Source organism: Moschus berezovskii, chromosome 24 (assembly GCF_049115385.1).
Source record: "Moschus berezovskii isolate FMDL1 chromosome 24, NW_MosBer_1.0, whole genome shotgun sequence".
Taxonomy (NCBI): domain Eukaryota; kingdom Metazoa; phylum Chordata; class Mammalia; order Artiodactyla; family Moschidae; genus Moschus; species Moschus berezovskii.
In genome coordinates, this window is record NC_142483.1 from 17620451 (window position 1) to 17634072 (window position 13622).

A 13622-nucleotide genomic window follows, 5' to 3' on the forward strand; every position below is an offset into this window, starting at 1 on the left:
CTGGCTCTTGTCACACAGGCTTCAGTAGCTGTGGCTCTCGGGCTTAGTGGCTGCATGGCATGTGGAATCTTCCTAGACCAGGGATTGAACCTGTGTGCCCCTCACTGGTAGGCAGATTCTTATCCACTGTTCCACCAGAAAAGTCTCCAGAGTTTCTTACGTGTGGATATCCACTTGTTTAACATTATTTGCTAAGAAGACCATCTTTTCTCCACTGAATTGCTTTCACACCTTTGTGCAAAAATCCGTTCGTTGTTTTGAGTGGTGAAGTCGGACTCTTCTGTCCCATTGGCCTCTGTGTTTATCCCTTTTTCAGTCTTATACCAGCTTAGTTACTCCTGCTGTGAGGTGATTTTTAAAATCAAGTAATGTGAGTGTTCCAACATTTCTTTTTCAAAGTTGTTTCTTTCACAATCAGCTTATCTGAAGCTACCAAAAAAATCTTGATAGAATTTTTATTGAAACAGTGTTGAGTCTATAGAACGTTTTAAAAAGAGCTAGTACCCTATTTACTTCAGTCTTTGATTTTTTTTTTAAATCAGCCTTTTGTAGTTTTCAGCATGCACATCTTACACATATTTTATTTCTGTCCTTTTTAGGCTATTGTAAATGTTATTTTTAATAATTTTGGTTCCTAGGGACTTTCCTGGTGCCTCAGTGGTTGAGAATCTGCCTGCCACTGCAGGGGATGCAGGTTCAGTCCCCTATCTGGAAAAATCCCACATGCTTCTGGGTAACTGAGCCTGTGTGCCACAGCTGTTGAGCCCATGCACGGCAACTACTGAAGGCTGTGCTCCCTGGAGCCCATGCTCTGCAACAAGAGAAGCCACCACCCTGCAGTTTGAGAAGAGAGTAGCCCCTGCATGCCACAGCTGGAGAAATCCTGCACGCAGCAACGAAGACCCAGCACAGCTAAAAGTGAACAAATTTTTAAAAACTTTATTTTTTTAGGTTTTTGGTAGTTTACTCCTAATATGTAGAAATGTGGTTGATTTTCAGGTATGGACATGATGTTCTGCAACTTTGCTAAACTCATTTGTTGTTTCCAGAAGAAGCTTGTTTTGTATGTTCCATGGGATTGTCTGCTTAGACAATTATGTTTGTGAAAGAGACAATTTTCTTCTGTCTTTCTAATATTTTGCCTTTTGTTTCTTTTTCTTCCCTTTTTTGCTGCCATTCTAGTACCCATGTTGAATAGGAGTGGTGAGAATGGACATCTTCACCTTCTTCCCCATAGTAGAGGAAAAGCATTCACTCTTTGACCAGTAAATGTGATGTCTGTTTAAAATTTTTGTATGGATGCTTATCTAGGCTAAAGAAGTTCCCTCTGTTTCTTAGTTGCTGAGTCCTTTAATCATGAATGGCCATTGCATCTTTGTCAAATATTTTCCCTGAATCAGTTTACTAATATATAATCATTTGATTTTTCTTCCTTAGATTGTTAACATTGTGGAGTATGTTGATTGATTTTCAAATATTGAAGCAATGTTGCATTGCTGGTGTACACCGTACTGGGTCATGGTGAGCTCTGTGTAAAGATACACATGCACACGCATATATATTGCTGTGTTTTGATTTGCTAGTTTTTTGTGGAATTTTATGTGTATGTTTATGGAAGATTCTTGTGTTGTCTGATTTTGGTATCAGTGTAATGGTGGGCTGCCTCAAACGAAGTTGGAAAGTGTTCCCTCCTCCTCTGTTTTCTGAAGGAGGTTGTATAGAATTGGTTTTATTTCTTCCTTAAATGTTTGGTAGAATTTATATTTGAAACCGTCCAGAGATTTCTTTCTCATGGAGCTTTTGACTATAAAATCTGTTTCTCTAATAGAATTATTCAGGCTGTTTATTCTTGGGTAAATGTCAGATGCTGTTATTTTTCAAGGACTAAGTCCAGTTCATGTAAGTTGCCAAATTTATACATGTTGATTTGTTCACAAAATTCACTTCTATATTCTGTAGGGTTTGTAGTGATATATCCCACTTTTCATTCCTGAAATTAGTAACCTGTGTCTCTCTTCCTATTTGTCAGTCTGGCTAGAGAAGATTCATATTTTACATTTTTGCAGGTAATCCAGATGATTTGGATTTCCACCTGCCTGCTGTGGGCTGTGGTTCCAAAGTGAGCTCAGTTTTTAAAGTTCCAAATTAAAAAAAAAATTATTATTTACTTATTTTTGGCTGCATTGGGTCTTTGTTATTACATGCGGGCTTCTCGTTGCGTTGGCTTGTCTTGTTGCAGAGCATGAGTACAGGCTCAGTAGTTGTGGCTCAAGGGCTTAGTTACCCTACGGCATATGGGATCTTCCCAGACCAGGGATTGATCCCATGTCCTCTGCGTTGGCGGGTGGATTCTTTATCACTGCACCACCAGGAAAGTCCCCAGCTGAGTTTTTAAAGCATTTGCAGTGCTATTTGGATCAGTCCTACATGTGTACCACCCAGTGGTCACTTGGGGACCTTTGGTTGTATGTTACCTCATAGCTCAGTTGGCAAGGCTTTGGTATGCTGTGTAGGGTCAAACCTGTACACGTAAGCTCCAGGGTGAGTCCAGAAGCTCACATATAACTGTCTAGGATGTCTCTCTCGATCTCCCTCATCTCTGTAATGTGCTCAATACCTTCTGATGCCCTTGACCCTCCCTTCCTAGTCCCCCAGCTGGAAAGATAACTATATTAGTTTCCCCAGGCTTCCATAACAAAATACCACAAGCTGGGTGACTTAAGCAACAGAAGTTGATGTTTTCACAGTTCTGGAGGCTGAAATTCCACGATGAAGTTTCCTGCGAGGATGGTTTCCTTTGCAGCCTGTCTCCTTGCCTTCTTGTTCTGTCCTCACACGGTCTTTCCTGTGTATGCCCATGTCTGTGTCCCAGTCCACTCTTCCTATAATGATACCAACCATGTTGGATTAGGCCCTCCCCTAATGACTTCATTGTACCTTCATTACCTCTTTAAAGGTCATCTCCAACTGCTGTGACATTCTGTAATACTGAGGGTTATGACTTCAGTATAGGAACTTGATGGGGGTACAAGTCCGCCAATAACAGCGTGGCTTTGGTTCGTCTGCTCTGTTGGGCACTGCTTATTGCTGTTTCTGCATCTGGACCAAGGAGGACAGGAGAGAGACAGCAGTGGTATTCTCTCCCTGCTCTTGGAATCCCAGCTCCTCTGCTTAGAGACAGATTTCCCCTCCCTTAGAGTTTTAAGCATCTGACCACCCACTGCTGCCACAGCACTAAGGTATTGCATGCAGTCTAGGGCAGGAAACAGAAAAAAGAAAATCAGAATTGAAATGGAATATTCTCCCGACGCCCCCACCCCCCAGATCAGAAAGAGGGGGCTTCTCTTGGAACTCTTTCTGTCTGCACCCAATGAAAACTTCTGAGTTTTGAGCAGGTGCCTTTGAATTTAGGCCAGGCAATGCTGAAGGGAGAAAACCCGAACTCCCCACCAGTTTTATGGACTTCTGAATTCTGGTCTTTTTTCTGATTCACCTGCAACCATTTGCTTTATACCATGCTTGGGTCACTGCTCTCTACATTGAAAGGGTCTGTAGGTGCAGTGAGTATGGTAGCTAGGGCAGAGTGTGTTTACTCTAGCTTTCCTTGAATCTTCACCATGTACTTTGGCATATATGTTAACTTTTCTCTTAAAAAAAAATTATATATATATATATACTTATTTATTTACTTACTTGGCTGCACCAGATCTTAGTTGTAGCACATGGGATCCAGTTCCCTGACCAGGAGTTGAACCTAGGCTCCCTGCATTGTGAGCAAGGGGCCTTAGCTACTGGAACTGTGCATTTTAAATTGTGTTCAAGATTGTCATGTTGATTTCCAGATGTAAATTCCAATAAAGAGTGTCTGAAAGTGGCTTTTCCCCTGCAGTTTTGCTGATACTCACATGTACTCGTTTCTACATTGACATCTGTATTAGAGGTCCACAGGTAGGAGCAGGCATCCCAGTGCTGCCACTTGCCTTGAGCTCATTGCTTGTGGCATCTGTACATCATCTCTCATCTGTCAAATGAGTGTCTTGAGTCTGCTTGGGCCACTATAGCAAAATACGGTAGACATTGTAACTTATAAACAACAGAAATTTATTTTTCAAATTTCTGAAGACTGGCAAGTCCTAGATCAAGGTGTCAGCAGATATGGTGTCTGGTGAGAGCCTGCGTCCGGATTCATAGCTGTCCATTTTGTTGGTGTCTTCAGATAGCAGAAGGCATGAGGCAGCTCTCCAGGGTCATCTTTTTGTTTTTAATAAGGGCACTGATCCCATTTATGAGGGCTTTGCTTTGGGACCTAATCACCTCCCAAAGATTTCATCTCTAAATATGTTACCTTGGGGATTAGATTTCGATGTATGTATTTTGTTGGGGGGGCAATACATTCAGTTTATTGCAGTGGAGATAGCAGTGCCTTCCATTCAGGAGTGAGGGGCAGGTGAGTTCCCCAGTTCTCTCTCTACAAGGACTGGAGGAAGTCTCTGGGTTCATGGGCAGCTGGCAGGCCTGTGAATATCTGTAGGCCTGAGACCTCAGAGAGAGATTGGTCACGGCCAGCAGAGCAAGTAGTGGCTCAGCTGGTTTATCTACAGCTTGTTTCCCCTAGTGGGGAAAAGGGTTCGTCTGACCGAATATAGTTCAGTATGTGGTAAAAACCCACGCAGTCAGAGATGCTCAGTAGGTCTATAAATCAATCAATCAGCATATAATGTAAATAAAGGAACATAATGTGTCATATATTGCATATAAGTGTGTAGAGAAAGAGAGGCCTAGCTAGCATTGAATCTCTACTTCGTTTTTACCACATACTGAATTGTATTTTCCCTGGAGAATTTCATGCATGGAGGAGGCTGGCGGGTTACAGTTCATGGGGTCGTAAAGAGTCAGACACAACTGAGTGATTTTCACTTTCATTTATATATATATATTCATGTATATTATTATACATGTTAACATATATTAATATATGTATAGTGTATATTTGCATATTATGAATTACATATGTTATTTGACATATTTAGAAATCTAGATAGCATGTTTGTTTTTTTACTATATACCGAGGTGCATTTTATATTTATTGTACTTTTTTTGAGATCAGAAAACAGTGAAAACTCACTACAAGATGGTCTATGGGAAGAGGTGAATATCTGTAGTCATGGAGGGATTTTCTCAGAGCAGCCCAGAAGGATCTAGTGTCATGGCCACCCTCTGCCTCCTCCCTGCTCTCCTGCCTGCCTCTAACAGGGTGGTCTGTAGGCTTTGTCACTTTCCTTCAACGTAGGATGACCGTTCTGCTCTGGACCTGCCAGGAGCCTTTCAGGAGCTCAGAGTTTGGAAAAGTGGGAAAAAGGCTACATTGGGAAAAGGCCAAGATGCCAGACCCTTCTGGGGGCCCTTGGTGCCTGGACAGGTTGGAGTCGCTGAGATTTTTAGAGCCCCGTTGTCTGCTTCATAACAGCCGTGTGCTGTCTGTGCTGCTCGCCTTGGGCTGAGCAAAGGCGATGAGTTGACTATGGAATCTAAAAGAAGGGAAATATAAGAATGATTGTGCTGTTGCTGCTGTTTACTTGCTAACTCATGTCTGACTCTTTGCAACCCCATGAACAGTAGCCTACCAGGCTCCTCTGTCCATGGGATTTCCCAGACAACAATACTGGAGTGGGTTGCCATTTCCTTCTCCAGGGGATCTTCCTGATCCAGGGATTGAACCCGCGTCTCCTGCTTGGCAGGCAGATTCTTCACCACTGAGCAACCAGGGAAGCCCAAGAATGACTATAGTTAGCATTTATTTATTGAGTGGGTGCTCTGTTCTTGGCACCGTGGCAGGTATGTCTTATTTAATGTAGTGATCCCTCACAACTTCTCTCAGAGGTGGTTGTTATTACTAATATATTTATTTCTATTGATGGTATACTCTATACAGAATTCAAAGGGCATAAAGATTTTTGCTGTGAGTCTCTAATTTAATAATTCTGGCAAATTAATAGTAGAGATAAAACAAATATGGTAAACGGTAACGGTTGTAGAATCTAAGTGGTCAGAATGGTTATTATACTATTATACTATTCTTTCAACTTTTCTGTATGTTTGAAACTTTTTCATCCCAAATTTGGGGGTAGGGAAAGTGAATTTCCCCTATCCCCATCTCTCTTATGACATTTTCCTTGCAGGAGACAAGCACTGCTACTAGTTTCCTGCTTCTCCTTGAAGAGGTAATTCGAATTTTATGAGTGTGTTCACACACACTTAGATTATGTCTGGTATTGCATTGGCAGACATTAGGTTTGGAAGCTTTAGAAGGGTGCTGCCTAGAAAAGGTCATGCAGGTGAATTCCCACAGACCCTTTCCTGGGGTACGGAGACTGTTTTGTTCCCGAGTTTCACCTGTAGAGGGCACCCTCTCCTCATGACTGGCAGCAGCAAGCTGCAGCAAGTTCAGAAAGGACCTTCTCAGGGCTTCTGCCACGTGACTCATGAAGAAGGGGTCCTCTAAAAGTATAAATACTTCTGTTCTCTGGCCTTAGCCACATTTTTTGTGGGAAGCAAAGCTCAGACTCTGAGCCCACATTTTGGTTTTGCAGCAGCAAAGGGAAAGGTTGCTCAGAAAGCTTCACCCACATGCTGTACCATGAACTTTCAGAGGATGAATAAAACTCTCCATTTCCAGGCACAAGAAACACTTCATAGCATCCTGGACATTTTGATGTTGATTACTTGTCTAGAGTTAAAAAAGTCTTTTTTGGCCAAAGGAAAGCCATTTTGTTTAATATGTTGAAGTGAAGTGAAAGTTGCTCAGTCGTGTCCCACTCTTTGTGACCCCATGGACTATATAGTCCTTGGAATTCTCCAGGCCAGAATACTGGAGTGAGTAACCTTTCCCTTCTCCAGGGGATCTTCATTCAGTTCAGTTCAGTTCAGTTCAGTTCAGTCGCTCAGTCGTGTCTGACTCTTTGCAACCCCATGACCTCCTTTATAAAACACTGGGGTTGGAAGGTGTCTGTGAATTAATAATACTAGCCTTATTCTATGTCTGGTTGTTATGTAACTTAGGGAGACAAGATTTCATCACATTATCTCTGAATTTGTATAAAAATGAACAGTAGTATAATAGTGAGTACATAACTTAAAATTTTTATTTATTTATAAAGATGTTCATTTATTTGGCTGTGCTGGATCTTCGTTGTGGCATGTGGGAACTTTTTACTTGTGGCATGTGGGATCGAGTTCCCTAACTAGGGACTGAACCTGGGCCCCCTGCACTAGGAGTGCAGAGTCTTGCCTCTGGACCACCAGGGAAGTTCCAAGAGTTTTGTCAGTTTGAGAATGTTATATAAATGGAATCATGCTGCATGAAATATTGTTTTTTTCCCACTTAGCATAAAGCCCTTGAAATCCATCCAAGTTATTGCCTGTATCACTAGCTTGTTCATTTTTATTGTTGAATATAATTCCATGGTCAGGATGTACCACAGTTTGTTTAATCATTCACCTATTGTAGGACATTTTTTGGTTGTTTCCAGTTTTTGACTATTGCAGAGCAAGCGACTCTGAACAATCCTGCACAGGTTTTTATGTGAACATAAGTTTTCATTTCATTGGGATCAATGCCCAAGATTGCAATCGCTGGATTGTAGGATAAGTGTATGCCTAGCTTTATAGAAGCTGCCAAGTGATTTTCCAGAGTGCTGTACCATTTCACATTCCCATCCACAGTTTTCTTTTCATACAAAATGCTATTGACTAGTGTTAGCACAACGGCACGAGGCCAAAGCCACGTGAGACTCTGAGATATTTTTAATTTCTAGAGAAAATTAATATACATAAGATGGAGAAGAAAAGAGAGCTCAGGACTAATCTCTCCGTTAGTTCACAAGGCCCCATGTTTATCATCCTGGGTTTTCAGAATGATTCTTCCCTCACCATCAAGCTAACCTTTGGTTGGAAAGCTGCAACATGTTGCACAGGTCACTGGGGTGTACCCCTGACCTCTGACCCCTGCTTGTATTCTGTCCCAAGGCTCCCTAGGAAGCTTGGTCTCATTGTGGAATGTTCTACCTCCGAGAATAGTCATTTAGACACCTTTTAGAGTCATTTCAGAGCCACCTCCTCCCAGGGGCTTCTGTACTTACCCTGCTTGCCAGATCCCCAGCACTAAACAGCATGAATGTGTCTGTCCACCCTGACCCCTGCCCTCCAGGCTTTAGTTGTTAGGGTACAGATGTCAGGTCACACACTTCCTCGTGTCAAGAATGCAGGCTGCAGGTCATGCTGCCCTTCCTGATGTCCTTGGACAAGTGGTAACAACTGAACCTGAATTTGCTCCCCTGTACAGTTGAGGTGATAGATTATAACAGTGCCTACTAACAGGGCCATTTGGTTGTCCTGCAGGTAGTAAGAGGGCATCTACCATGGGCTGGCTGCAGACACAGTGGCGAACAAAGATGAGGCCTTGTCCTCAGGGAGCAGAACTAAAAGAGAGAACAGAACTACAGTGTTCAGCCCAGCCTTTGACATGAGTTGAGAAACGTTAGTTGTGTCATTATTGTAGTTAAACTCAATACTTGTATATGGATCTGAATGGAACGTGAACCCAGTATTATGCATCAGGTCTAGCATAGGCTCGTTCATTGCAGTCAGTCATTCAATTCAGTTCAGTTCAGTCGCTCAGTCGTGTTCGGCTCTTTGCGACCCCATGAATCACAGCACGCCAGGCCTCCCTGTCCATCACCAACTCCCGGAGTACACTCAAACTCATGTCCACAGAGTCGGTGATACCATCCAGCCATCTCATTCTCTGTCGTCCCCTTCTCCTCCTGCCCCCAATCCCTCCCAGCATCAGTCTTTTCCAGTGAGTCAACTCTTCGCATGAGGTAGCCAAAGTATTGGAGTTTCAGCTTTAGCATCAGTCCTTCCAATGAACACCCAGGACTGATCTCCTTTAGAATGGACTGGTTGGATCTCCTTGCAGTCCAAGGGACTCTCAAGAGTCTTCTCCAACACCACAATTCAAAAGCATCAATTCTTCCGTGATCAGCTTTCTTCACAGTCCAACTCTCACATCCGTACATGACCACAGGAAAAACCATAGCCTTGACTAGACGGACCTTTGTTGGAAAGTAATGTCTCTGCTTTTTAATATGCTATCTAGGTTGGTCATAATTTCCTTCCAAGGAGTAAGTGTCTTTTTAATTTCATGGCTGCAGTCAGCATCCTCAGTGATTTTGGAGCCCAAAAAAATAAAGTCTGACACTGTTTCCAGTATTTCCCCATCTATTTCCCATGAAGTGATGGGACCAGATGCCATGATCTTTGTTTTCTGAATGTTGAGCTTCAAGCCAACCTTTTCACTCTCCTCTTTCACTTTCTTCAAGAGGCTTTATAGTTCCTCTTCACTTTCTGCCATAAGGGTGGTGTCATCTGCATATCTGAGGTTATTGATATTTCTCCCAGCAATCTTGATTCCAGCTTGTGCTTCTTCCAGCCCAGTGTTCCTCATGATGTACTCTGGATATAGACTTTAGTCACCATTAATTGTTAGGAGGTATGCTGGTTTCATCCCATTGCTAAAGTCAGATCAATTGCTGACCAAGGTCACTCCATTTTGTGTTTAACGCTTAGAATCATTCTGAATTTAATATCTTCTGTCAAGTTCAGTAAAAGTATCTTACTGTAAACATACAGCTTAGAAAAAAGTGTTGTTATTCACACTTGCAAAAAAGTCCCTAACAGTCTGTTCAAAGGTTCATATATTATCAAAAGCTTCCCATAACAATCACGAACAATTTCATTGTTCATAAAAAGCAACACATTCATAAATAGTTAATCAGAAGTACAAAATTTAGCAGGGGAAAAAAACCCTTAGAGGAAATTAATTTTTTAAATTTGTAAAGATGTCCAAAAGTTGGCAAGAAAAAAAAAAGAAGCAGCAGATGACAGCTGAATGAATACTGACAAGAGTATTTGACTTTTAGGCAAACTGTTCATCATGCAGTTGGTTACTGAGCAAGCTGGTCACTAGGACATGTACTTCCGGTCAGAGTACTCTGTTCCTAGGCCAGAACCAACATGATGGCCATGGCAGGTTGGCTGCTGTTGGTAGGGCTGGATGGAAGTGTCCTCTTGGATGAGTCTTAAGCTACACCCCTGCTTCCAGGAAGTGGGGAGAGGGATATGGGGCCTCTCTGACTTCCACATGGTAAATTGGGGCCTTGTTCCCTTCTGTGACCCACACAACCACAGAGGCCCCCAAATAGTAACCAAAAGACGTTCATTACGGTAAATGAATAGACAGAGTAAGGTAACATTGACTCCAGTCACTGTTTCTCAGCCATCCAGCAATGTGACTTTGCTAAAGTACTCTAAGCTCTCCTCAACCTGAGTTTACTCATGCATAAAATGTCAGTGGACTTAGATGGTCGCTGCCATCCCTGTAAGCCCAAGATTTCCTGAGATTTCACTGCTGTCAGGACTCCTCCCATGCTCTGACCTTTCCAGAAGGCTGGAGGGTAGAATGGAGATAAGGAGTACCATTTTTTTTTTTTTTGAGGCGTTTGAAGACAGGCATGACTTTGCTATAGCAAAGGTTAATGTTCCGTGTCTCAAAGATCCATTTCCCTAGGCTCTCAGAATGTAAATGTTAAAGCGATGAAAACAGCAGAATCTAGCTCTGGTTCATTTGAATCAGGGCTCCTCACCCCTCATGGTGCAGTCCTGGAACAGAGGGCCTCCTCTGTGGCCTGCAGCTTCATAAACTTGGGTTTAGGTTGTCAGCACTGATTTAAACAGATTTGGTAGTTCAGTTTGCTTCTGGGAAAGAACTGACATTCACAGTGGGGTTTGGGGGCTAACAGTGAAACCTGAGCTGGCTTCTTACCTCCCTGGAGGGGCAGAGTGAGTCAGATGTTTGCACAGAAGGCTGTGGTGTCAAAGCCTCAAATTCACAGGCCTTATGCTTTCTCCACTTCAAACCAGAAAGGTGCTGTAACACGGTTTTAATTGCTAAACCCTAGCTGCAAGCCCAAGTCTCTGGATTTATTAAGAGTTGGGTGTGAAAGGCTGTGAATACTGGCTGTTTTCTGCCAGGTGTGTTTCTTTGTTCCTCCTTCACTCATTTGCTTCTGTGTTTGTGCCTAAAATCCCAGACCAAAGTGGTGCTGTCCTCCAGGCGCTAGGCCTGTAGTGGTGGCCACGGTTTGCTTCATTTCGCTTCCTTGCTGGAGTCTGTAGACCTTGTATCCACCTCAGTCTGTTGAGAACAAGCAACTCTTGAATTCTTCTTACCGTAGCTGGTATGAATCTCAGCCTGCACCTCAGGTGGGCAAGAAATAAAGCTTGCCTTCCTAGAACTCCACTCTGAGCGCAGGTCCCTGTCCTGCTAAGCTGGTGTAAAGCCTCTGACGGCAGTCTGTCCTAGGCATATCCGCCCTCTCCTTGGCAGTACATACATACTGAGCGTCTCTCGGTCCTGGGGGTTTAACCAAGACCAAGGCTGGGGAGATGGAGAACTTTGGCTCTGGGTCATTAGTCACATGGTTGGTCACAGGACCTGTTGGCCTCGCCTGTGTTGACTTAAAAATATGAGTAGTCACGATCTATAAGTTGAGAGTTATGTTTTATTCAGTAGGTGTTTTTAGGACTTCAAGCCTGGGAGACAGCATGTCAAGTAACCCAGAGGGAACTGGCTGGGAGGGCTGGAGGAGTCAGATTATATAGAAGTTTGCAACAAAGGGCAGGTAGTCTGAATATCAAAATTATTTTTGTGAATTAAAGAAAACCAGGGATCTCAAATGAAGGAATTTAGTGCTTTTCTGTTTATGGGAAGATGCAGGTGTCTGGGCTCACTGAAATCATCCCTTTCAACTGCACCTAAGCTATCTGGGGCCAGTATCCTGCGGTTTTCCTCAGTGTTCACCATTGGGAGTGGCTGCAGCCTGGTGGCTGCTGGATCGCAGGTATCCTTCTCCTTCCTGGTTGCTCCTAGGGCTCAGAAATTCACATTTGGAGGGCCTAAATCACAGATGACTGTGACATCCTTGTTTATGGATATGACAAGAAATACTCCATTTCTCACCTTTGTGGCCCCTTTGGCTCCAGGGTCCTCTGCTGCTTTCCTGACATGGTGGGGCCCCGGGAATATTTCTGAGGTTGTCCCTCGGGCTGGTTGCACCACCTTTCACAGGCTTGCAGACTCCAGGCAGCATTCCCAGAATCAGTTCCGTTTTCAAGTAAGAGGAAGGGAGAAAGGAAAACATAGGAAGAACTGACGGTGTGGATTAACAGTCTCTGGCGTAATCTAGGCTGGTAGTCAGGTCACCCTTTACTCCAGCTCTGTGTTTCTACATGGGAGATTATAGGCATCTACTTTTCCAAAAGGGATAATTAAATGTTAAAAAGTAATCTCCTTTTAACATCCATTGAATACATTCTGAACCCTGGCATTATCCAATTTAATCAGCACACCTGCCTTTTGAGCTAAGAGCTGTGGTTGTCTCCATTTTTTACAGATCTGCACACCGAGGTTCAGGAAGATGAGAAACTTGCTAAAGGTCACACAGCCAGCAGTGAGAGAGTTGGGATTTGAATCCCAGTCATCCTGACTCTAAAGTCCAAACCCTTACTTGTGGGCATTGCTCAGCTGCATCCTAAATGCTCAGCAGTAATGCCAGACCTGTAAGCCTAGAGTGCAGTTTAAAAAGTTCTATTTCTATGAAATTTGTAGTATAGTTTGGCCCTTCTCTCAGTGGACTGTAAAACAGCACCCAGAAGTTACTCCAGCTGCCAGGCCCGTGTTATGAGCTCCATAAATGCTTGTTACCCGATTGATTGTGCATCTCACAAGCAATTTTGCACTTGAAGTACTTTTGTGACTGGTTCGGAAGTGGCCAAAAAAAGTGAGAAGTTGCTGGTGGCATTGTCTTCCCTAAAAAAGTAAGAAATACCCTTCTAGATCTGTTAATTTTTTTTTTTTTTTGCCTGTTGAGGTGCCTTCAATTCTTCCTTCATTCGAGTTTCCTAGTCTTAGCCAGACTCACTCAGAATGGGATGCCCTGCAGGGTTTTAGCAAGACAGTAAGAACTGGCCTTTCTATCCTGGCTTGGACACTTGCTGTTTGTGTGATCTGGGCTCATCGTACACCTGTCTGAGTCTCCACAAAATTTCTATAAAACAGGAGCAATAATAAAAACCTACGTCAAGGATATTATGAGTGTACATAATAGTTACTCAATTCCTAGTTCTTATCTTTATTAATTAAATCTATCGATTTAGACATTAAACTTAAGGTCCTTCTGAAAACTCTTTACAAATGCCATGAGTGAGAAAAAAGAATAAGAATGAACAGATTAAGGAATTCGCGTTAACCATACAGCTTAAAGATGATGTTCCAAAAGGATGTTTTCAGCTGCAAGGAAGAAAAAATGCCGACCCAGACTGGCATAAATAGTAAGAAAATATGGCATCCAAAGGTGTGACTGTTGAATCAGTGGCTCATAGGTGTTGGTAAGGACCCAGGTTTCCCTGCTGTCTCTCACCCTTCTCTAGAGTAGGCTGTGTCTACTGGTGGTCACAGGTTAACTGGAGCAGCAGGTAAAGGCATCCTGCCTGGATACAGCAAT

The 13622-nt window shown here is 43.0% G+C and overlaps 1 protein-coding gene across 1 annotated transcript in view; it reads left to right on the top strand.

Annotated features, from left to right (window-relative positions):
- The first annotated feature begins 1246 nt into the window (after positions 1-1246).
- KCTD6 (potassium channel tetramerization domain containing 6) overlaps positions 1247-13622 on the top strand; it is a 37496-nt gene continuing 25120 nt past the window's right edge. The window contains exon 1 of the mRNA XM_088831767.1: positions 1247-1265. The gene's annotated coding sequence lies outside the window, so the exon portion shown is untranslated. The remainder of the gene's footprint in view (positions 1266-13622) is intronic.